Below are 23,748 nucleotides of genomic sequence, written 5' to 3'. Positions count from 1 at the left end.
ATAAAATATGAAGAAATATTGCTAAAAATTAAATTGAAATGTGGTAGAAAAGAAAAGAAAAGAAAAATGAAGGAAATTAGGGATAATGACATCACATGATGTCATTTACATACCCTCCACCAATCACCATTCAATAAGTCTTTTTTTAAACAATTAAAAGAGACAAATGGACTCAAAATTCTGCTGTTTCCTTCTTTTTCTTCAGCCAAAACGTGAATCTCTCCCTCTTCTCCCTCCATTGATTTTCAAACAAAAGCTTCATTTCTCATGCTTCCTCACCATATTTCCTCAAGACCCCAACACTAAAATGAATCCTTGGACCTAGAGGAAGTGTTTGGCAGCCAAGAGAGTACAAGAAAATGAAGATTTAACTTGGAGAAATCTGCCCTACAAGAGGTTAAAGTGAGGTTAGTGCCTACTTATATATATACTTCTTTGATTCCATGTTAGAAGCTTGAAATAAGTGAGAAATTGTAAATTAAATGAATAAAAGTTAAGTGTATGCATCCCTTGAATTTTTGGCAGCCCTAAGGAAGGATGAGTTTGATTGTTTTAATGAATTTAGAGTGGATAGAAATGATGTTTAAGGTATGAATATGCATGGATGTTGAACTAGTGTGCTAATTGAGGTTTATGGGCAAATTGAATTGGACATTAGGGTTTTGAGAAGTGAAAATTTGATTTGGCTTATGAAATTGTTAGAGCACATTTTAATGGTCAATTAGTGACCATTTTAGGTAAGTTGACCATATTATGGACTGAAAAATAGGATTGCAAAGTGAAGTTGTAGGCTGCCCTAGGATAGCAGCAGAGGGATTGAAAATTCAGTCCACTTGCACTGCCATAACTTTGGCTGTGTAGGTCCAATTGATGTTTGGCTAATTGGACATGAAACTAGGCTTATAATGGCACATTTTTGCTGAAGAAACTATGCCCAAAAGACCAAAGCAAGAGGACCAAAACTTGGCCCCAATCCGGACACCCTGCAACAGCCCCTGCAGAATTGACCAAATGAATAGTAACTGTTCATTTGGCCATAACTCACTGTAGATTTGGTTAATTGACCTGAAATGTTTACAGCAACAAGATAAGATATAGAAAAACAACTTTCATGAAGAAAACTACCCCAAATAATGCCATTAACCCATTCAAATGATTGGGCAAAGTTAAGTTATCAAACCTGCAACTCTGCAGATTTACATTTGAACAGTAATGTTTGGATGACTATAACTCCCTCTAGAAAACTCGGATTTAGGCGATTCTTGAACCGATGGAAACCTAAGGTATGGTAGAACATGTCATATGAAAAAGTTAGACCAAATTATGAACTTAACTTGGTCAAATTACTGACCAAAGTTGGACCAAAATCTGTCAAAACCAAAAATTTCAGCATGAACAGTACACGTGAACAGTAAAATTATTTTGGCCATAACTTGAGCTACAAAACTCCAAATGGAGTGATTCAAAAAACGAAATTCAACTAGACAAAATAAGGAACAACTTTCATGTTTACCATTTCCTCAAATTCCCACTGTAGAAATATCAAATGGAATAATAAAGATGAAGCACCAAATCTGAAAATTTTGTTCAATTAGCATTAAGCTTAGAAATGGTATTGGCAACCAATACCAACAAGTTTTAAATACCAAATGTGGTATGTTTGGGGTGTTAAAACCAAAACACCTATTTTCTATCCAAAAGTCAACATTTTTGTTGACCAATGAGGTGAATAGTGACACCAAAACCAAAAATTGGCAATTTTGCCAAAATGACCTAAACTTTGAGAAAGTGACTAAAACCAACAAGTTTTGAATACAACATGTGGTATGTTGGGAGTACTAAAACCAATGTACCTATTGTTTATACAAAAGTCAACATTTTGGTTGACTAATGAAATGAATAGTGACATGAAAACTTGAAATTCAAAAATTGTGAAACTTAAAAATGCAAAATGCCCTAGTAGGCCTAATGTGATTGGTTTGGATAGTTTGGCATGCCAATATGGTATTGTTTTAGCAATACTGCGAAAGGAAAGGCTTTATGCCTGTATTCATGGCTTTATGCCCGTATTCACGACTTTTATGCCCGTATTCATGGCTTTTATGCCGATTATGTGATATCATGGCTTTTTAGCCATACTGACTGCATACGTGGTTGACGTTCTGCGTCCCATGGTATGACGGCCCGAGGCACCGCGGTGTCCAGTGCCAACGACCCGTTATCCAGTCCAGTCGTCCAGTATAGGTTACTTGGGCATGGAAAAGTATAACTGTGATTGAACTGATTATTAAAGAAAATACGAAAATTAAGAATCAGGAATGATTACAAAAATACAAAGAAGCTCAAGATCATGAAGAAAATAATTAACGAAATGCATGAAGAAGTTAATATCATAAAACATGATTAGCCCTCGACTAAACAATAAGTTAGTAATTATTCATTTCTTATGAACACAATAGCAAGGAAATTATTATTTTTATTTGCATATTATTTCTTTCTATTTTATTATTTGCACCACTAAGCTTTATGCTTAGCGCGTCGCTTTTGCAACGCGTAGGTACTGAAGATTTGGACAGAGGGCCCGGTAGACCACAGATTGGGTAAGGCCATTCACAGTTCTGCATAGTGTCCATGTCACCTCAACTTCCATAGTGCATTGGTAGGACACTAGGTGTGATTTTGGTATTTTGTAATTGATCTTATTTTCTCATGTGTAAATGAACTTATGAAATGTAATTTGATGCTCATGTAAATAATGAGAATTGTGTTTGTAAATGAAAAAGTGAATGTTTATCTGTGATATATATATGATTATCACATGAAATGAATGATTGAGAAATGAATGTGAACTGAAAAATATTGAGATTTTGATAAATGGATTTGAGATGAATGAATAAGAATATAGGAAGTGTTTTTCATAGGTTCCGAAGAACGGTTTTCTCCATTTTTAGCCAGTACTCTGCCGAATTTTCTTTAAAATTTTCGGAATCTCAAATAAATTACAATTTCAATAAATGAATTATATGTCACAAATTATTTTCAAAACTATGATAAAAATGAATTAAGATAAAATAGAGTGCTCCGGCACACTGAGTGGCATAACTTGCTCGGCTATACTGTAGTCGGGTAAGGGGTGTCACAGATATTGTGTTTAAATGATTAATGGACATTCTAGTGGTCAATTAGTGACCATTTAAGGCAAGTTAATCATAATTTGAAGTGAGTTAATGCATGGCAAAACTGAAATGGAAGGCTGCCCAATGAGTGCAGCAGGGTGACTGAAATTTCAGTCCACTTGGACTGCCATAACTTTGGCTGTGTAGGTCCAATTGATGTTTGGCCAATTGGACATGAAACTAGACTTATAATGGCACATTTTTGCTGAAGAAACCATGCCCAAAAGACCAAAGCAAGTGGACCGAAACTTGGCCCCAATCCGGACACCCTGCAACAGCCCCTGCAGAAATGACCAAATGAATAGTAACTGTTCATTTGGCCATAACTCACTGTAGATTTGGTCAATTGACCTGAACTTTTTACAGAAACAAGTTAAGACATAGAAAAACAACTTTCATGAAGAAACCTACCCCAAATTATGACCAGAACCTAACCCAAATGGCAATCACAGTTACTGTTCAAACCTGCAACTCTGCAGATTTTCATTTGAGCAGTAATGTTTGGATGGCTATAACTCTCTCTAGAAAACTCGGATTTAGGCGATTCTTGAACCGATGGAAACCTAAGGCATAGTAGAACATTTCATATGAAGAAAGTTAGACCAAATTATGAACTTAACTTGGTCAAATTACTGACCAAAGTTGGACCAAAATCTGCCAAAACCCAAAAGTGCAGCATGAACAGTGCACGTGAACAGTAAACTTATTTTGGCCATAACTTGAGCTACAAAACTCCAAATGGAGTGATTCAAAAAAGGAAATTCAACTAGACAAAATAAGGAACAACTTTCATGTTTACCATTTCCTCAAATTCCCACTGCAACAATGCTTAATGGAATAGTAAAGTTAAGTTTTAAAAACCGAAAATTGGCAATTTTGCCAAATAACCTAAGCTTTGAGGAAGTGACCAAAACTAACAAGTTTTAAATGCAAAATGTGGTATGTTGGGAATGCCAAAACCAATGTACATAATTTCTACCTAAAAGTCAATATTTTTGTTGACCAAAGAGGTGAATAGTGACACTAAAACTTGAAATTCAAAATTTGAAATTAGAAATGCATCTAGGGGACTTTAAATTACAATTGGCAATTAATACTAGCAAATGTAAAACTCAAAATGTGGGATCTTGGTGTAATTAGAATTAACATATCCCTTAAGTATGAAAAAGTCAACATTTTGGTTGACTAGTAAGGTGAATAGTAATCAAAATAATTAGCAAATTAAGATGAAGACCTAGAACCAATTCTAAGCTTAAATGCTTAGAATGGTATGACAAATGTGGACTATGCATCTTAGTCAAAATTGTTAAAAAGGGAATTAAGAGCATAAATTTGAAATCCATGAAATTTTCATGGATTACTTGAAACATGAAGAATAAGTCACCAAATTGATGTAAATAGATAGTTAAGACTTATATGCCCATCACAAATGGAATTCATAAAATATTAGTAACTCAACTTGAAATATAAAATTTGTAATTACATAAGTAGATTCTTGAATGTATAAATGAGAAAGGAAAAATGTTTTGAATACAATGTTACATGTGAACCATTGTTTAGAATTGTGATCAATATGAATAACATAATGAATGGACAAATAAACCGTATTAATGTATGAATGAGACATTAGTTCTCATTATTGTAAAGAGGAGAAGTATTTTCAATACAATGGTATAAAAGGATAATTGATGTGAATTGTGATCATATAAATGATCAAATGAATGTATGAATTATGATTGAAATTTATCATGAAATAATGAAGTCATAAAGCACAATATATTAATATTTTAAAATATTAATTGCCCTAGTATACCTAACAAGATTGGTTTGGATAGTTTGGCATGCCAATAGGGTATTGTTTTAGCAGTACTGCGAAAGGCTTTATGCCTGTATTCATGGCTTTATGCCCGTATTCATGGCTTTCATGCCCGTATTCATGGCTTTTATGCCAATTATGTGATATCATGGCTTTTTAGCCATACTGACTGCATACGTGGTTGACGTTCTGCGTCCCATGGTATGACGGCCCGAGGCACCGCGGTGTCCAGTGCCAACGACCCGTTATCCAGTCCAGTCGTCTAGTATAGGTTACTTGGGCAGTCAATTAAAGTATTATTCAATTCAGGCAGCTAAGTTAAGTTAAGATCCAGTACAATTAAATTAAGTATTGAATGAATAAGCAAAAGAGATTAGCAAAAAAAACATAACAAAAATATAAATTGCAGAACCGTACAGACTTGAAATACAATACAGATAGAATAAATTATATACCTACTAGTATTACTGAAAAGTTATAAACTAAGCACTTCCAAAGAGGAACAAACTAGTATATAAGATCGTTGATACTAGAAATACCATACCAAATTAAATTGATTCTTGAGTATTTGAATTATCATTTATTTCTTTCTTTACTTGTATATATTATTTATGGTTATATTATTGCACCACTAAGCAGAAATGCTTAGCGCGATGGAATTGCTTCCTCGCAGTCATCAAGGTAAAACCGAGATGGTCGATCGAGATTTTTGGAGTCCAGATCTGCAGAAGTGTCAGAAGAGTTCAAGATTGTCACCTCCTCAGCAATGCATGTAGATAGGGCTCATTTTATACATGTTATGTATATTGTTCATTCCTAGCACATTGTAAATTATTTGTATATCTTGTACAAAATAAACTCATGTAATTAACCTATGAATTATGGAAGCTATTCAAAGTAAGTATTTTAGTATGTGAATTGAATTTGAGTTATAATGAGATTATACTTGTGAATATTGAGATATTGAAAATCTAATGAGATTTCTGAGAAATCTGGATACTGTATTGAGATACATTGTCTTTGAAAATTTTTTAGACTATTAAGTTTGAGAAATTGAGTATATATTGAAATTGTCTTTGGCAGGTTTAGAAGAACAGTTAGGCCAAATTACAGCCGACACTTTGTCGGATTATCGTTAAAATTTTTGAAATTTCCAATTTAGTTAGATTTTGATAAAAGTAAAAATAGCCTAAATCTTCAATAAAATTTTTGAATAAATAAATCAAGAACTGTAATGAAATCAGATAAAATAGAGTGCTCCGGCACACTGAGTGGCATAACTTGCTCGGCTACACTATAGTCAGGTAAGGGGTGTCACAAATTTTGATCATAACATATTCAAAAGATGACCTAGAATCACTACACAAAACATTGTAGATTTGGTCAGTCCATAAAATCTGAGAAGTTGGCAATCCGGCCAGTCATGGTATTTAGGCCATAACTTGAGCTAAAAAAACTCCAAATGGAGTGATTCAGAAAAAGAAATTTAACTAGACACAATAAGGAACAACTTTCATATTGACAACTTTGCCAAATTCCCATTGCAAAAATGACTAATGGAACAGTAAATACAAAGCTTAAAATCTGAAAATTTTGAACAACTAACATTAAGCTTAGAAATGGTATTGGCAACCAATACCAATAATTTTAGAATGCAAAATGTGGTATGTTGGGAGTATTAAAACCAATGTACCTATTGTCTATGCAAAAGTCAACATTTTTATTGACTAATGAAATGAATAGTAACACCTAAACTTAAATTTCAAGAATTGTAAAAATTAAGAGTGTAACATGCCCTAGTACACCTAGCAAGATTGGTTTGGATAGGTTGGCATACCAATAGGGTTCTCTTAGCAGTACTGCATATGTCTTCATGCCATTCTGTGTTTTATGGCCTCACGTGCCATTCTGTGACAAAATAGCCTTTGGCTATGTTAATTGAGTTATTATACTTGAATTTTATCCCTGATGATTATTCTGACTTATTAATCGCTACATTGCACCTTTGGGAGACACAATGTGACCGATGGTGTGATGGTCTGAGGTATTTAGTACCCAATGCTAGTTTACCTGTTTATCTAGTCCAGTCGACTAGTATGGGTTACTCGGGAAATGATAATAAATTTTACCAAATTTTAATCGAATAATACTGCAATAAATGCCAGAAATTAAGTCTACAAAAGATGTAAACATACATTCTTCATATTTACTTTATTTTAGTTATTTTATTTTATATTGTCACCACTAAGCAGAATTGCTTAGCGCATCGCTGTTGCCACACGCAAGTACTGGAGACATAGCTGGGGAGTCCATGTTCAGTAATAATTTGAGTTTTTCTTATGGAGTTGAGTATGATATGAATGAATTGAATTTTTGAAATATTGATGCCATTTGAGAAATTATGGAAACATGTTGGTGGTTGACTAAGATTGATATTATGATTATATTGGAAGTGTTTTTAACAGATTCAGAAGAACTATTTTTCCAATTTATAGCCGTCACTCTGCCGAATTTTCTATAAAATTTGTGAAAAATTCATATTAATAAAAAATTGTGAATAAATGAATTAAATAGGGTAAATTGTAATAGAAATATGAATTAGTACTCCGGCACACTGTGTGGCATATCTTGCTCGATTACACTGTAGACGGGTAAGGGGTGTCACATTTAGTGTTATCAGAGCATCGGTTTAGGCGTTTCTGGGCCTAGATAGAGTGCATACCATTGCATTGCATTTGTAAGTGTTGAGGTAATACTGATGCAGATCTATTTGTTTTCTTATTTTGATCAGGATATGGATCCTGCTTCTCAAAGAGCAGTTGATGAAGAGGTGGAGAGTCGTGCTCCACCAAGGGCTGAATCTAGGGCAGGGGAGAATCTACTCCACCAGTAGCTGAGGCACCTGCCCAACCTCAGTTTGCATTATTTCAACAAATGACTGAGTTTGACTGGCAAATGATGGGGGCAATTCCACCACCACAACCACAGCCATAACCTCCATCAGCACCACAGAAGTCCCATATAGAGAAACTGCGAAAACATGGGGCTGTGAATATCTTTGGGAAGGAGGATGATCCCATGATAGTGAAAAACTGGTTGGATAGAACAATCAGAGTGCTGAAACAGCTTCATTGCACCCTCGAGGGTGAACCTGGAGGGTGCTGTGTCCCTACTTCAAGATGATGCATACCAATGGTGGGACACAGTAACCAGTGAGGTGCAACCGGATCAAATCACCTAGGATTACTTCCTAATAGAGTTCAGGAAGAAGTATGTCAGTAAAGTGTATTTAAAAAAGAGAAGAAGAGAATTTATTAGTCTGAGATAGAGGTAATTATCAGTGGTAGAGTATAAGCGAGAATTCATCAGACTGAGCCGGTATGGGAAGGAGATAGTCCCTACAGAGGCAGAGAGATGCAGAAGGTTCGAAGAAGGGCTCAATGACAATATCAAAGTCATGATAACAACATTGGAGATCATAGATTTTGCCAAATTAGTAGATGCTGCATCGAAAGTAGAAAGACAGCAGAAGGGAAAGACAGCAGAAGAGGGGTCCAAGTCAGTCCAGTTCATTTTTTGCTCCTAGTAAGAAGAGTAAGGGTCCTCCCGCTCAGGGTTTAGGACAACCACAAGGTTAGGGTCAGTCGCAGGGGCCTAGACCACAGTTCACATCTAGGAGAGGCTAGTCCACACCATCAGTGGGTAGCTCTCCAAGGACGGTGTTTAGGGGACCAGCCCCAGCATCTTCTGCCTGTCCATACTGCCAGAAGTGGCACAAGGGGGACTGTTGCTGAGTGACTGGTGCATCTTACGATGTGGATCAATAGAACATCATATCAAAAATTGTTCGAAGAGGACTACTACAGTTGCCCCAACACAAGCTGATAGGCCTACCCCTACACCTCAAAGGGGTAGAAAGCTCGGTAAATCTGAGGCAGCTAGTCCACCACTGAGGCCTACATCTGAGTCAGCTGAGAGGCTAGAGGCCAAAGTACCTACCAGAGCCTATGCCATCAGAGCTCAGGAGAAGCAAGATGCCCCGGATGTCATCTGGGGTACGTTCTTCCTCTTCAACATATCTGTGCATGCATTGGTGGATCCAAGATCCACTCATTCATACATCAGCATCAAACTACCCGTGGAGAGGGGAGTTTCAGTAGAGGAGAGTGATCAAGATATTCTGATCACAAATCCACTAGGCCATAGTGTGGTAGTGAATAAAGTGTATAAAGGTTGCCCATTGAGGATTCAGGGGTATGAATTCTCGACATACCTAATTGAATTGCCCTTCCACGAGTTTGATGTGATTTTGGGAATGGACTAGTTGTCACGTCATCAGGCAATAGTTAATTGCAAATTGAAGAGGATTTCTCTAAAAACTTATGAGGGTAATGAGATTACTGTTGTGGGTGAAAGGACAGATTTCTTGTCCAATGTTATCTCAGCCACAGTTGCAAGAAGATTGATGAGAAAAGGCTGTGAAGCTTACCTAGCACACATGGTTGATACTAGGTAGGCTAAATCGAACCTGTGTGATATACCCATAGTAAGAGACTTCCCAGATGTGTTTCCTAAAGAATTGCCTGGTTTACCACCAGAAAGGGAAGTCGAGTTTGCTATTGAGATAATGCTGGGTACAGCACCAATTTCTATTGCTCATAGGATGGCACCCACTGAATTGAGAGAGTTGAAAATTCAGTTTCAAGAGTTGCTTGATAAGGGGTTCATACGCCCCAGTGTATCACCATGGGGAGCTCCGGTGCTATTTGTGAAGAAGAAGGATGGAACCTTGAGATTGTGTATTAATTACCGGCAGTTGAATAAAGTAACTGTGAAGAATAAATATTCGTTGCCCAGAATTGACGATCTGTTTGATCAGTTAAAGGGAGCCGGTGTATTTTCAAAAATTTATCTCAGATCAGGGTATCATCAGTTAAGGGTAAAGGATGCAGATGTGTCAAAAATTGCATTCAGAACCCGGTATGGGCATTATGAATTTCTGGTGATGCCATTTGGGTTAACAAATGCACCAGCAACATTTATGGACCTTATGAACCGTATCTTCCATCCATATTTAGATCAGTTTATAGTGGTCTTTATTGATGATATTTTGGTGTATTCCAAGACCAGGGAAGAACATGATGAACATTTGAGGATTATTTTGCAAACCCTGTGAGAAAAGAAGCTGTATGCTAAGCTATCCAAGTGTGACTTCTGGATGAGTGAAATCTCTTTCCTTGGACACATAGTATCAGCAGAGAGGATTAGAGTGGATCCCAAAAAGATAGAAGTAGTGATGGAATGGAAGCCTCCCAAAAATACAACTGAGGTTAGAAGTTTCTTGGGGCTAGCTGGGTATTACAGAAGATTTGTGAAGGGGTTCTCTCTTATAGCTGCTCCAATGACCAAGTTATTACATAAGAATGTTAAATTTGGCTGAAACGACAAGTGCCAAGCCAGTTTTGAGAGGCTGAAGGCTATGTTGACAGAAGCACCAGTATTAACACAGCCAGTGTTGGGAAAAGACTTTGTGGTCGACAGTGATGCCTCGCATAATGGGTTAGGGTGTGTATTGATGCAAGAGGGGAAAGTGGTCGCCTATGCTTCCAGGCAGTTAAGGCCACATGAACAGAACTACCCTACTCATGACCTGGAGTTAGTAGCAATCAGCTTTACATTGAAGATATGGAGGCATTATTTGTATGGTGAAAAATGTTACATCTATACAGACCACAAAAGTCTAAAATATTTGCCAACCCAGAAGAAGCTCAATCTTAGATAGAGGCGATGGATTGAGTTCCTAAAGGACTATAATTTTGTGATAGATTATCATCCTGGAAAGACAAATGTAGTTGCTGATGCCTTGAGTAGAAAGTCGATCACAACTTTAAGATGACTAAATGCCTGTCTGTCCTTAGCTCAAGATGGAGCTATTTTGGCTGAGTTACAAGTGAGGCCAAACCTGCTACAGCAGATACAAGATGGGCAGAAGGCAGATGAAAAATTAATGGCTATTGTGGGTAAAATTCCAAAAGGGAAAGCAACTGATTATGAGGTGAAAGCAGATGGGTGTCTGTACTACAGAGGAAGAGTGTGTGTACTAGATGATGGGGAACTGAAGACTAGTATTCTGAAAGAATCACACACTAGTGTTTATCCTATGCACCCAGGAGCACAAAAATGTATAATGATTTGAAGCCTCATTATTGGTGGCCTAGTATGAAGAAGGATATAGCTGGCTATGTGATTAAGTGTTTGACATGTCAGCAAGTTAAAGCAGAACATCAAGTTCCATCAGGATTGCTACAGCCTATAAGCATACCTGAATAGAAATGGGACCGGGTCACTATGGATTTTGTTAGTGGTCTACCTCTCACCCAGAAGAAGCATGATGCAATATGGGTGATATTGGATAGATTGACAAAGTCAACACATTTTCTGCCAGTTAGGACTAACTATTCACTGGAGAAGCTAGCAGAATTGTATACTAATGAGATAGTTAGATTGCATGGAATCCCACTTTCCATCATATCTGATCGAGACCCAAGGTTTACATCGAGATTCTAGAAAAAGTTGCAAGAAGTCTTGGGCACACAACTCCGCTTTAGCAGGGCTTTTCATCCTTAGATGGATGGACAGTCGGAACGAGTAATCTAGGTAAACCTAAGAACTAATTGAATTTTCACAATTAATTAACTGAAATGATAGTAATAATGTGAATTATGTGATAGATCCTGGAGGATATGCTAAGGAGTAGTGTCATTGAGTTTGAGGGGACTTGGGATAGATACCTCCCACTGGCAGAATTTGCATATAATAATAGCTACCAAGCTAGCATTCAAATGGCCCTGTATGAAGCACTGTATGGGAGGAAGTGTAAAACCCCAGTATGTTGGACTGAATTGGGCGAAGATAAGCTGGTAGGACCAGACCTGGTGAAGCAGACTGAGGAGAAAGTGAAGATAATCAAAGCTAATTTGAAGGTTGCCTCAGATAGACAAAAATCTTATGCCGGCTTGAAGAGAAAAGAGATAGAATATGCGGTTGGCGATAAAGTGTTCCTCAAGGTGTCACCGTGGAAGAAGGTACTAAGCTTTGGAAGAAAAGGTAAGTTAAGCCTTAGGTTCATTGGCCTATATGAAATCATTGAACGTGTGGGTCCAGTGGTCTACAGGCTAGCTTTACCACTAGAGCTGGACAAGATCCACAATGTGTTCCATGTATCTATGCTAAGAAGATATCGTTCAGATCCTTCGCATGTCATCTCCATGGAAGAAATTGAAGTACAACCGGATTTGACATATGAAGAAGAACCCATATGAATCCTAGCTCAGGAAATGAAAGAATTGAGGAATAAGCAGATTCCACTAGTGAAAGTGCTTTGGAGGCACCACAACACCGAGGAGGCAACTTGGGAAACTGAAGAGATGATGAGGCAACAGTTCCTTCAACTGTTTACATCAGGTAAATTTCAAGGACAAAATTTTTATTAGAGGGGAAGATTTGTAACATCCTCACTTTAGCTAGTCCGTACAGTCTACTGTTCTAGTGACCAATGTCAGTCCGGGCAGCTAGAATGTTTGAGATTATAATTAGAATATAGTGGGGAGTTATAAAGAAACCAAATAATGCTCATAAAAATAAAGGAAAATTTTTAGGAATGTAATGCAATAAGGTTAAACGAGCCAAAACCCCACTGATGAGTAATCCGAAGGGGAAGTGACGGTAAAGGCCGTTAGCAACACTAGACTCAGGAAAAACTTCATGAAATAATTTTTGGGACATCAGGGTAGGATTATTGGGGTTCCCATTGTAACATCCTCATTTTAGCTAGTCCGTACAGTCTACTGTTCCTGTGACCAGTGTCAGTCCGGACAGCTAGAACGTTCGGAAAAATATTTAAACTAAAGTGAGGAACCAAAAATTAACTAAAATAATTAATAAAAAAAAATTAATTCATTAAAAAAAATTAGGAAAAATTATAAAATAATTCTTAGGACCACATAGAAGGGTCATTGAGGTTCTTATGACATTAGAATGCCAAGAAAATACTTAGAAAAATTTTTCAATCGGTAGAGACAATTTAGGCCCGTTAAGCCAAACGGAGGGCATTTTGGCCATTTGTCTTCAGAGATGATTTTTGGGCCAACTTGTCCAGTTAAATAAATAATTTATATAACATAAAATATGATTAAATGTTGTTAAAAATTTAATGGAAATTAATTGGACGAGAAAAGGATGGAAAAATGAAAGAAATTGAAATTATGACATCATAAGGATGTCATTAAAAGTCTCCAACCCAATCAAGTGTTGACACATGTCACCAAGGTATTTAAAAAGACTTAAGTGGCAGAAAAAGAAAGAAAAAGAAGCCCAAAAATTCGTGAAGCTCCTCTCTCCTTCTTCTTCATGCCACCCCCTTTGCCCTCCATAACCAAAGCTTTACCAAGCTTGATTTCTTGGGTTTCTATCCATTAAAACCTAAATTTCCCAACACAAAAAATTGTTATAGCATCTTGGAGATTCTTTTGGGGAGCAAAAAGAAAAGGAAAGGAAGAACTTTAGCAAATTGGAAAGCTCACTCCTTTAAGGTTAGTGACCTAACCATGAAATTTTCTTTAAATTCATGTTAAGAACTTTGAATATGTGTAAATTGCAAAGAAAAAAAAATTATTGAATACCATTTGGATGGAAACCCTAGATTTTTGGTAGCCATGGTTAGGGTTTGATTGTGTTGAGTTTAATGAAACTAAAAGACTATCATGGCTGCCCACAACATGTATTTACTAAATGGATTGATGAAATGAAGTGAAAATGCATTTGGGGTAATGTTTGAGATGTTAGGGTTAAGCTTTGGGGTGGAAAATGGGACTTTGAGCATGTAATGATGAAAGTGAGTTTTAATGGTCAATTAGTGACCATTTGGTTATGTGTAAACAAGAAATGAGATGGTTTGATTAGTGGGAATTGTAGTTGGTGTGGCTGCCCATGGTGACCTGCAGAATTGGACATGAGTCCAGCAGGTTTTGGCAGCCATATCTTGAATTTTACGGGTTCAATTGGTGCAAGGTCAATTGGAAATGAAACTAAACACATAATGGCACAACTTTGATGAAGAAACCATGCCCATAAATCCAAACCAAGTGCATCATAAGCTTGCTCAAATCCGGGTGACCTGCAGGCTGTTTCTGCAGAATGACCAAATGAATAGTGATTGTTCATTTGGCCATAACTCAATGTAGAAAGGTTCAATTGACCTGAAATTTTATCAGCAACAAGCTGAGATATATACCAACAACTTTTATGAAGAAACCTACCCTAAATTATGACCAGAACCTATCCAACAAGTGAGTTACAGTCGGTGACTTGCAGTCTGATTCTGCAGAATGACCAAATGAACAGTAATTGTTCATTTAGCCATAACTGAATGTAGAAAGGTCCAATTGATCTGAAATTTTACCAGAAACAGGATAAGATATTGACCAACAACTTTCATGAAGAAACCTACCCCAAATTATGACCAGAATCTATCCAACAAGGGATTGCATTCACTGTTCACTGCACTGTAGATATGGTCAGTCCAGAAAAATTCCAATCCGGCCAGTTGTGGTTTTTGGACCATAACTTGAGCTACAAAACTCCAAATGGAGTGATTCAAAAAAAGAAATTTAACTAGACAAAATAAGGAACAACTTACATGTTGATCATTTTACCAAATTCCAGCTACAAAAATGACTAATGAAACAGTAAAAATCAGACATGAAAACTGAAAATTCTGCTTACTTAACATTAAGCTTAGAAATGGTATTGGCAACCAATACCAACAAAATTTGAATGCAAAATGTGGTATGTTGGGAGTATTAAAACTAATGTACCTATTGTCTATGCAAAATTCAACATTTTGGTTGACTAATGAAGTGAATAGTAACACCAAAACTTAAAATTCAAAAATTGTAAAACTTAAAAGTGTAAAATGCCCTAGTATACCTAACAAGATTGGTTTGGATAGCTTGGCATGCCAATAGGGTTCTGTTAGCAGTACTGCATATGGCTTCATGCCATTCTATGTTTCATGGCTTTCCCATGCCATTCTGTGAAATAATAGCCTTTGGCTATGTTATTTGAGTTGATATGCTTGGGTTTTGACCCTGATAATTATTACAGCTTATTAGCTGTTCTGTTGCACACCGAGAGACACAATGTGACCGATGGTGTGATGGTCCGAGGTACTTAGTACCCAGTGCCGGTTTACCCGTTTATCCAGTCCAGTCAACTAGTATGGGTTACTCGGGCAATGATAATAAACTGTATCAAATTTTAAGTGAATAATACTACAAACAATACCAGAAATTAAGTCTACCCAAAAATGAAATCATACACTCTGCATAATTATTTTATTCTATTTTATTTTATTTTATATTGTCACCACTAAGCAGAATTGCTTAACGCGTCGCTTTTGCCATGCACAGGTACTGGAGGCCTAGCTGGGAGCCCAGCAGACATCAGACGGGGTGAGTCTTCAGAGCTGTATCAGGAGTCCAGAGTCACCTCACATCTGCACTGCATATGGTAGGACATTAGGACTATAGGTGGCTCTTTTGTATTTTTCATTTTGTATTAGTTTGGATTGTAACTATAAACTCCTGTAATTATGTATTAATGTAAATATATGAAATTTCATATTATTGAGATTTTCTGCATTATGTATGTTGATAAATGAAATGTTGAGAATTATTTGTGAATATGTTTCAAGTGATAAAGTGAACATAAAAGTTTTGAAACATAAATTTGTGCTCCGGCACACTAAGTGGCATAACTTGCTCGGCTACATTGTAGACGGGTAAGGGGTGTCACATTTAGTGGTATCAGAGCATCGGTTTAGGCGTTTCTGGGCCTAGATAGAGTACATACCATTGCATTGCATTTGTAAGTGTTGAGGTGACACTGATGCAAATCTGTTTGTTTTCCTATTTTGAATAGGATATGGATCTTGCTTCGCAAAGAGCAGTTGAGGAAGAGGTGGAGAGTCGTGCTCCACCAAGGGCTGAATCTGGGTGCAGGGTAGAATCTGCTTCACCAGCAGCTGAGGCACCTGCCCAACCTTAGTTTGCGTTATTTCAGCAAATGACTGAATTCTACTGGCAAATGATGTGGGCAATTCCACCACCACGACCATAGCCACAACCACCACCAGCACCACAGAAATCTCATTTGGAGAAATTGAGGAAGCATGGGGCTATAGACTTCTTTGGGAAGAGGGAGGATGATCCCATGGCTGCAGAAAATTGGTTGGATAGAACCATCAGAGTGCTGAAATAGCTAAATTGCACCCCTGAGCAGAACCTGGTGGGTGCTGTGTCCCTGCTTCAGGATGATGCATATCAGTGGTGGGACACAGTAACTAGTGAGGTGCAACCTGAACGGATCACTTGAGAATTCTTCCTCACAGAGTTCAGGAAGAAATATATTAGCAAAGTGTATTTAGAAGAGCGAAGAAGGGAATTTATCAGTCTGAGATAAAGACAATTGTCAGTGGCTGAGTATGAGCGTGAGTTTATCAGACTGATCAGATATGGAAGGGAGATAGTTCCTACAGAGGCAGAGAGGTGCAGACGGTTTGAAGAAGGGCTCAATGACAACATCAAAGTCATGATCACAGCACTGAAGATTACGGATTTTTCTAAACTGGTAGATGCAGCATCAAAAGTTGAAAGGGTTAGAATCAATGAACAAAATAGAAGGGAAAGACAGCAGAAGAGGGGTTCGGGTCAGTCCAATACATTTTCTGCTCCCGGTAAGAAGAGTAAGGGTCCTCCTGCTCAGAGTTCAGGACCACCACAGGGTCAAGGTCAGTCTCAGGGGCCCAGACCACAGTTCACACCTAAGAGAGGCCAGTCCACACCATCAGTGGACAGCTCTCCAGGGATGGTGTTTAGGGGACCAGCCCCTGCATCTTCTGCTTATCAGCATTGTCAGAAGTGGCATAAGGGGGAATGTTGGCGAGTGACCGGTGCATGCTTACGGTGTGGATCGACAGAACACTAGATCAAGAATTGTCTGAAGAGGACTACTACAGTTGCTCCAACACAATCTGATAGACCTGCTCCTGCACCACAAAGGGGTAGGAAACCCAGTAAACCTGAGGCAGCTGGTCCATCACTGAGGCCTGCATCTGAGTCAGCTGAGAGGCCTGACACTAGAATACTAGCCAGGGCCTATGCCATTAGAGCTCAGGAGGAGCAAGATGCCTCGGATGTCATCAGGGGTATGTTTTCCCTCTACAACACTTCTATACATGCATTGGTGGATCCAGGATCCACTCATTCCTACATTTGCATCAAACTACCCATAGAGAGGGGAGTTCCAGTAGAGGAGAGTGATCAAGACATTCTGGTCACAAATCCACTAGGCCACAGTGTGGTAGTGAATAAAGTGTATAAGGGTTGCCCGTTGAGGATTCAAGGGTATGAATTCTCGGCAGACTTAATTGAGTTGCCCTTCTACGAGTTTGACGTGATTTTGGGAATGGACTGGTTGTCACGTCATCAGGCAATAGTTGATTGCAAATTGAAGAGGATTTCTTTGAAAACTTCTGAGGGTAATTAGATCACTGTTGTGGGTGAAAGGACAGATTTCCTATCCAATGTTATCTCAGCCACGGTTGCAAAAAGATTGATGAGAAAGGCTGTGAAGCTTACCTAGCGCACGTGGTTGATACTAGGCAAGCTAAGCCGAACCTGTGTGATATACCCACAGTGAGAGACTTGCCAGATGTATTTCCTGAAGAGTTGCCTGGTTTACCACCAGAAAGGGAAGTCGAGTTTGCTATTGAGGTAATGCCGGGTATAGCACCCATTTCTATTGCTCCTTATAGGATGGCACCCACTGAATTGAGGGAGTTGAAAACTTAATTGCAAGAGTTGCTAGATAAGGGGTTCATACGCCCCAGTGTGTCACCATGGGGAGCTCCGGTGCTATTTGTGAAGAAGAAAGATGGAACTTTGAGATTGTGTATTGATTACCGATAGTTGAACAAAGTAACTGTGAAGAATAAATATCCGTTGCCCAGAATTGACGATCTGTTTGATCAATTGAAAGGAGCCGGTGTATTTTCAAAAATTGATCTCAGATCAGGGTATCATCAGTTGAGGGTAAAGGATGCAGATGTGTCAAAAACTGCATTCAGAACTCGGTATGGACACTATGAATTTTTAGTGATGCCGTTTGGTTTGACAAATGCACCAGCAGCATTTATGGACCTTATGAATCGTATCTTCCATCCATACTTAGATCAGTTTGTAGTGGTCTTTATAGATGATATTCTGGTGTATTCCAAAAATAGGGAAGAACATGATGAACATTTGAGGATTGTTCTGCAAATCCTGCGAGAAAAGAAGTTGTATGCTAAGTTGTCCAAGTGTGACTTTTGAATGAGTGAGATCTCTTTTCTCGGACACATAGTATCAGCTAAGGGGATTAGAGTGGATCCCAAAAAGATAGAAGCAGTGATGGAATGGAAGGCTCCCAGAAATACAACTAAGGTGAGAAGTTTCTTGGGGCTAGCTGGGTATTACAGAAGATTTGTGAAGGGGTTCTCTCTTATAGCTGCTCCAATGACTAAGTTGTTACACAAGAATGTGAAATTTGGCTGGAACGACAAGTGCCAAGCCATTTTTGAGAGGCTGAAGGCTATGTTGACAGAAGCACCAATGTTAACACAGCCAGTGTCGGGAAAAGACTTTGTGGTCTACAGTGATGCCTCACATAATGGGCTAGGGTGTGTATTGATGCAAGAGGGGAAAGTGGTCGCTTATGCTTCCAGGCAGTTAAGGCCACATGAACAGAACTACCCTACTCATGACCTGGAGTTAGCAAAGAATTATCTTCGTGATCGAAGATATGGAGGCATTATTTATATGGTGAAAAATGCTACATCTATACAGACCACAAGAGTCTAAAATATTTGCCAACCCAGAAGGAGCTCAACCTCAGGCAGAGGCGATGGATTGAGTTCCTGAAGGAACATGATTGTGTGATTGATTATCATCCTGGGAAGGCAAATGTAATTGCTGATGCTTTAAGTAGGAAGTCCATCACAGCTTTAAGATCACTAAATGACTGTCTTTCCATAGCTCAAGATGGAGCTATTTTGGCTGAGTTGCAAGTGAGGCCAACCCTGCTACAGCAGATACAAGATGGGCAGAGGGCAGATGAAAAACTAATGGCCATCATGGGTAAAATTCCAGAGGGGAAGGAAATTGATTATGAGGTGAAAGCAGATGGGTGTCTGCACTACAGAGGAAGAGTGTGTGTACCAGATGATGGGGAACTGAAGACTGGTATTATGAAAGAAGCACACACTAGTGTTTATGCTATGCACCCAGGAAGCATAAAAATGTATAATGATTTGAAGCCTCATTATTGGTGGCCTGGTATGAAGAGGGATATAGCTAACTATGTGACTAAGTGTTTGACATGTCAGCAAGTTAAAGCAGAACATCAAGTTCCATCAGGATTGCTACAACCTATAAGCATACCTGAATGGAAATGGGACCGCGTCACTATGGATTTTGTTAGTGGTCTACCTCTCACCCAAAGGAAGCATGATGTAGTGTGGGTGATAGTGGATAGATTGACAAAGTCAGCACATTTTCTACCAGTTAGGACTGACTACTCATTAGAGAAGCTAGCAGAATTGTATATCAGAGAGATAGTTAGACTACATGGAATCCCACTTTCTATCATATCTGATCGAGACCCAAGGTTTACATCGAGATTCTGGAAAAAGTTGCAAGAAGCCTTGGGCACACAACTCCTCTTTAGCACGGCTTTTCATCCCCAGATGGATGGACAGTCAGAACGAGTAATCCAGGTAAACCTAAGAACTAATTAAATTTTTTGCAATTAATAAATTGAAATGATAGTAACAATGTGAATTATGTGATAGATCCTGGAGGATATGCTAAGGAGTTGTGTCATTGAGTTTGAGGGGAGTTGGGATAGATACCTCCCACTGGCATAATTCGCATACAATAATAGCTACCAAGCTAGCATCCAAATGGCCCTGTATGAAGCACTGTATGGGAGAAAATGTAGAACCCCAGTGTGTTGGACTGAATTGGGTGAAGATAAGCTGGTAGGACCAGACCTGGTGAAACAGACTGAGGAAAAAGTGAAGATAATCAAAGCTGACCTGAAGATTGCCTCAGATAGACAAAAGTCTTATGCCGACCTGAAGAGAAAAGAGATAGAGTATGCAGTTGGCGATAAAGTGTTTCTCAAAGTCTCACCGTGGAAGAAAGTACTGAGGTTTGGGAGAAAGGGTAAGTTAAGCCCTAGGTTCATTGGCCCATATGAAGTCATTGAACGTGTGGGACCAGTGGCCTATCGGCTAGCTTTACCACCAGAATTGGATAAAATTCACAATGTGTTCCATGTTTCTATTCTGAGAAGATATCGCTCAAACCCTTCACATGTCATTTCCATGGAAGAGATTGAAATCCAACCGGACTTGACATATACAGAGGAACCAATACAAATCCTAGCTCGGGAAGTGAAGGAACTGAGAAATAAACAAATTCCACTGGTGAAAGTGCTTTGGAGGCACCACAACACTGAAGAGGCAACTTTGGAAAGTGAAGAGATAATGAGGCAACAGTTCCCTCAACTTTTTGCATCAGGTAAATTTCGAGGACGAAATTTTTATTAGAGGGGAAGAGTTATAACATCCTCATTTTAGCTAGTCCGGACAGTCTACTGTTCCTGTGACCAATGTCAGTCCGGACAGCTAGAACGTTCGGAAAAATATTTAAACTAAAGTGAGGAACCAAAAATTAACTAACATAATTAATAAAAAAAATTAATTAATTAAAAAAAATTAGGAAAAATTATAAAATAATTCTTAGGACTCCAGAGAAGGGTCATTGAGGTTCTTATGACATTAGAATGCCAAGAAAATACTTAGAAAAATTTTTCAATCGGTAAAGACAATTTAGGCCCGTTAAGCCAATCGGAGGGCATTTTGGTCATTTTGTCTTCAGAGATGATTTTTGGGCCAATTTGTCCAGTTAAATAAATAATTTATATAACATAAATATGATTAAATGTTGTTAAAAATTTAATTGAAATTAATTGGACAAGAAAAGGATGGAAAAATGAAAGAAATTGAAATTATGACATCATAAGGATGTCATTAAAAGTCTCCAACCCAATCAAGTGTTGACACATGTCACCAAGGTATTTAAAAAGACTTAAGTGGCAGAAAAAGAAAGAAAAAGAAGCCTAAAAATTTGTGAAGCTCCTCTCTCCTTCTTCTTCATGCCACTCCCTTTGCCCTCCATAACCAAAGCTTTACCAAGCTTGATTTCTTGGGTTTCTATCCATTAAAACCTAAATTTCCCAACACAACAAATTGTTCTAGCATCTTGGAGATTCTTTTGGGGAGCAAAAAGAAAAGGAAAGGAAGAACTTTAGGAAATTGGAAAGCTCACTCCTTTAAGGTTAGTGACCTAACCATGAAATTTTCTTTAAATTTATGTTAAGAACTTTGAATATGTGTAAATTGCAAAGAAAAAAAAAATTGTTGAATACCATTTGGATGGAAACCCTAGATTTTTGGTAGCCATTGTTAGGGTTTGATTGTGTTGAGTTTAATGAAATTAAAAGACTATCATGGCTGCCCACAACATGTATTTACTAAATGGATTGATGAAATGAAGTGAAAATGTATTTGGGGTAATGTTTGAGATGTGAGGGTTAGGCTTTGGGGTGGAAAATGGGACTTTGAGCATGTAATGATGAAAGTGAGTTTTAATGGTCAATTAGTGACCATTTGGTTATGTGTAAACAAGAAATGAGGTGGTTTGATTAGTGGGAATTGCAGTTGGTGTGGCTGCCCATGGTGATCTGCAGAATTGGACATGAGTCTAGCAGGTTTGGGCAGCCATATCTTGAATTTTACGGGTTCAATTGGTGCAAAGCCAATTGGACATGAAACTAGCCACATAATGGCACAACTTTTGTGAAGAAACCATGCCCATAAAACCAAACCAAGTGGATTAAAAGCTTGCTCAAATCCGGGTGACCTAGAGGCTGTTTCTGCAGAATGACCAAATGAAAAGTGATTGTTCATTTGGCCTTAACTCAATGTAAAAAGGTCCAATTGACCTGAAATTTTACCAGCAACAAGATAAGATATATACCAACAACTTTCATAAAGAAACCTACCCCAAATTATGACCAGAACCTATCCAACAAAGGGATTATAATCACTATTCACTGCATTGTAGATATGGTCAGTCCAGAAAAATTCTAATCCGGCCAGTTGTGGTTTTTGGACTATAACTTGAGCTAAAAAACTCCAAATTGAGTGATTCAAAATAAGAAATTTAACTAGACAAAATAAGGAACAACTTTCATGTTGATCATTTTACGAAATTCCAGCTGCAAAAATGACTAATGAAACAGTAAAAATGAGACATGAAAACTGAAAATTCTGCTTACTTAACATTAAGCTTAGAAATGGTATTGGCAACCAATACCAACAAAATTTGAATGCAAAATATGGTATGTTGGGAGTATTAAAACTAATGTACCTATTGTCTATGCAAAAGTCAACATTTTGGTTGACTAATGAAGTGAATAGTAACACCAAAACTTGAAATTCAAAAATTGTAAAACTTAAAAGTGTAAAATGCCCTAGTATACCTAACAAGATTGGTTTGGATAGCTTAGCATGCCAATAGGGTTCTGTCATAGCGATCGCATATGGCTTCATGCCATTCTGTGTTTCATGGCTTTCCCATGCCATTCTGTGAAATAATAGCCTTTGGCTATGTTATTTGAGTTGATATGCTTGGGTTTTGACCCTGATAATTATTACAGCTTAATAGCTATTCTGTTACACATCGGGAGACACAATGTGACCGATGGTGTGATGGTCCGAGGTACTTAGTACCCGATCTTGGTTTACGTTTATCGATCAGTCAACTAGTATGGGTTACTCGGGCAATGATAATAAACCGTATCAAATTTTAAGTGAATAATACTACAAACAATACCAGAAATTAAGTCTACCCAAAAATGAAATCATACACTCTGCATAATTATTTTATTCTATTTTATTTTATTTTATATTGTCACCACTAAGCAGAATTGCTTAGCGCGTCACTTTTGCCACGCAGTGCATCGGAGACCTAGTGGGAGCCAGCAGACATCGACGGGTGAGTCTTGAGTCAGTATCGAGTCCAGAGTCACCTCACATCTGCACTGCATATGGTAAGACATTAGGACTATAGGTGGCCCTTTTGTATTTTGCATTTTGTATTAGTTTGGATTGTAACTATAAACTCCTGTAATTATGTATTAATGTAAATATATGAAATTTCATATTATTGAGATTTTCTGCATTGATAAATGAAATGTTGAGAATTATTTGTGAATATGCTTCAAGTGATGAAGTGAACAGAAAAGTTTTGAAAATAATATCGTGATTGAGATTGAGATTTTGAGATTGACTTGAATATATATAATGGAGTTTGGATTTGGAAATTATTTTGGAAGTGTTTTTTTAAACAGGTTCAGAAGAACTGTTTTGCCAATTTACAGCCGGCACTCTACCGGATTTTCTATAAAATTTGCGGATAAATTCAGATTTCTCAAAATTGAAAATTAATGAATTATAAAGGGATAAATTGTAATGGAAACATAAATTGGTGCTCCGGCACACTGAGTGACATAACTTGCTCGGCTACATTA

The sequence above is a fragment of the Hevea brasiliensis genome, chromosome 2 (genome assembly GCF_030052815.1).
Source record: "Hevea brasiliensis isolate MT/VB/25A 57/8 chromosome 2, ASM3005281v1, whole genome shotgun sequence".
In the NCBI taxonomy this organism is placed as follows: domain Eukaryota; kingdom Viridiplantae; phylum Streptophyta; class Magnoliopsida; order Malpighiales; family Euphorbiaceae; genus Hevea; species Hevea brasiliensis.
The sequence above is the reverse complement of the archived record's forward strand: the minus strand, read 5'-3'. Positions refer to the sequence as shown.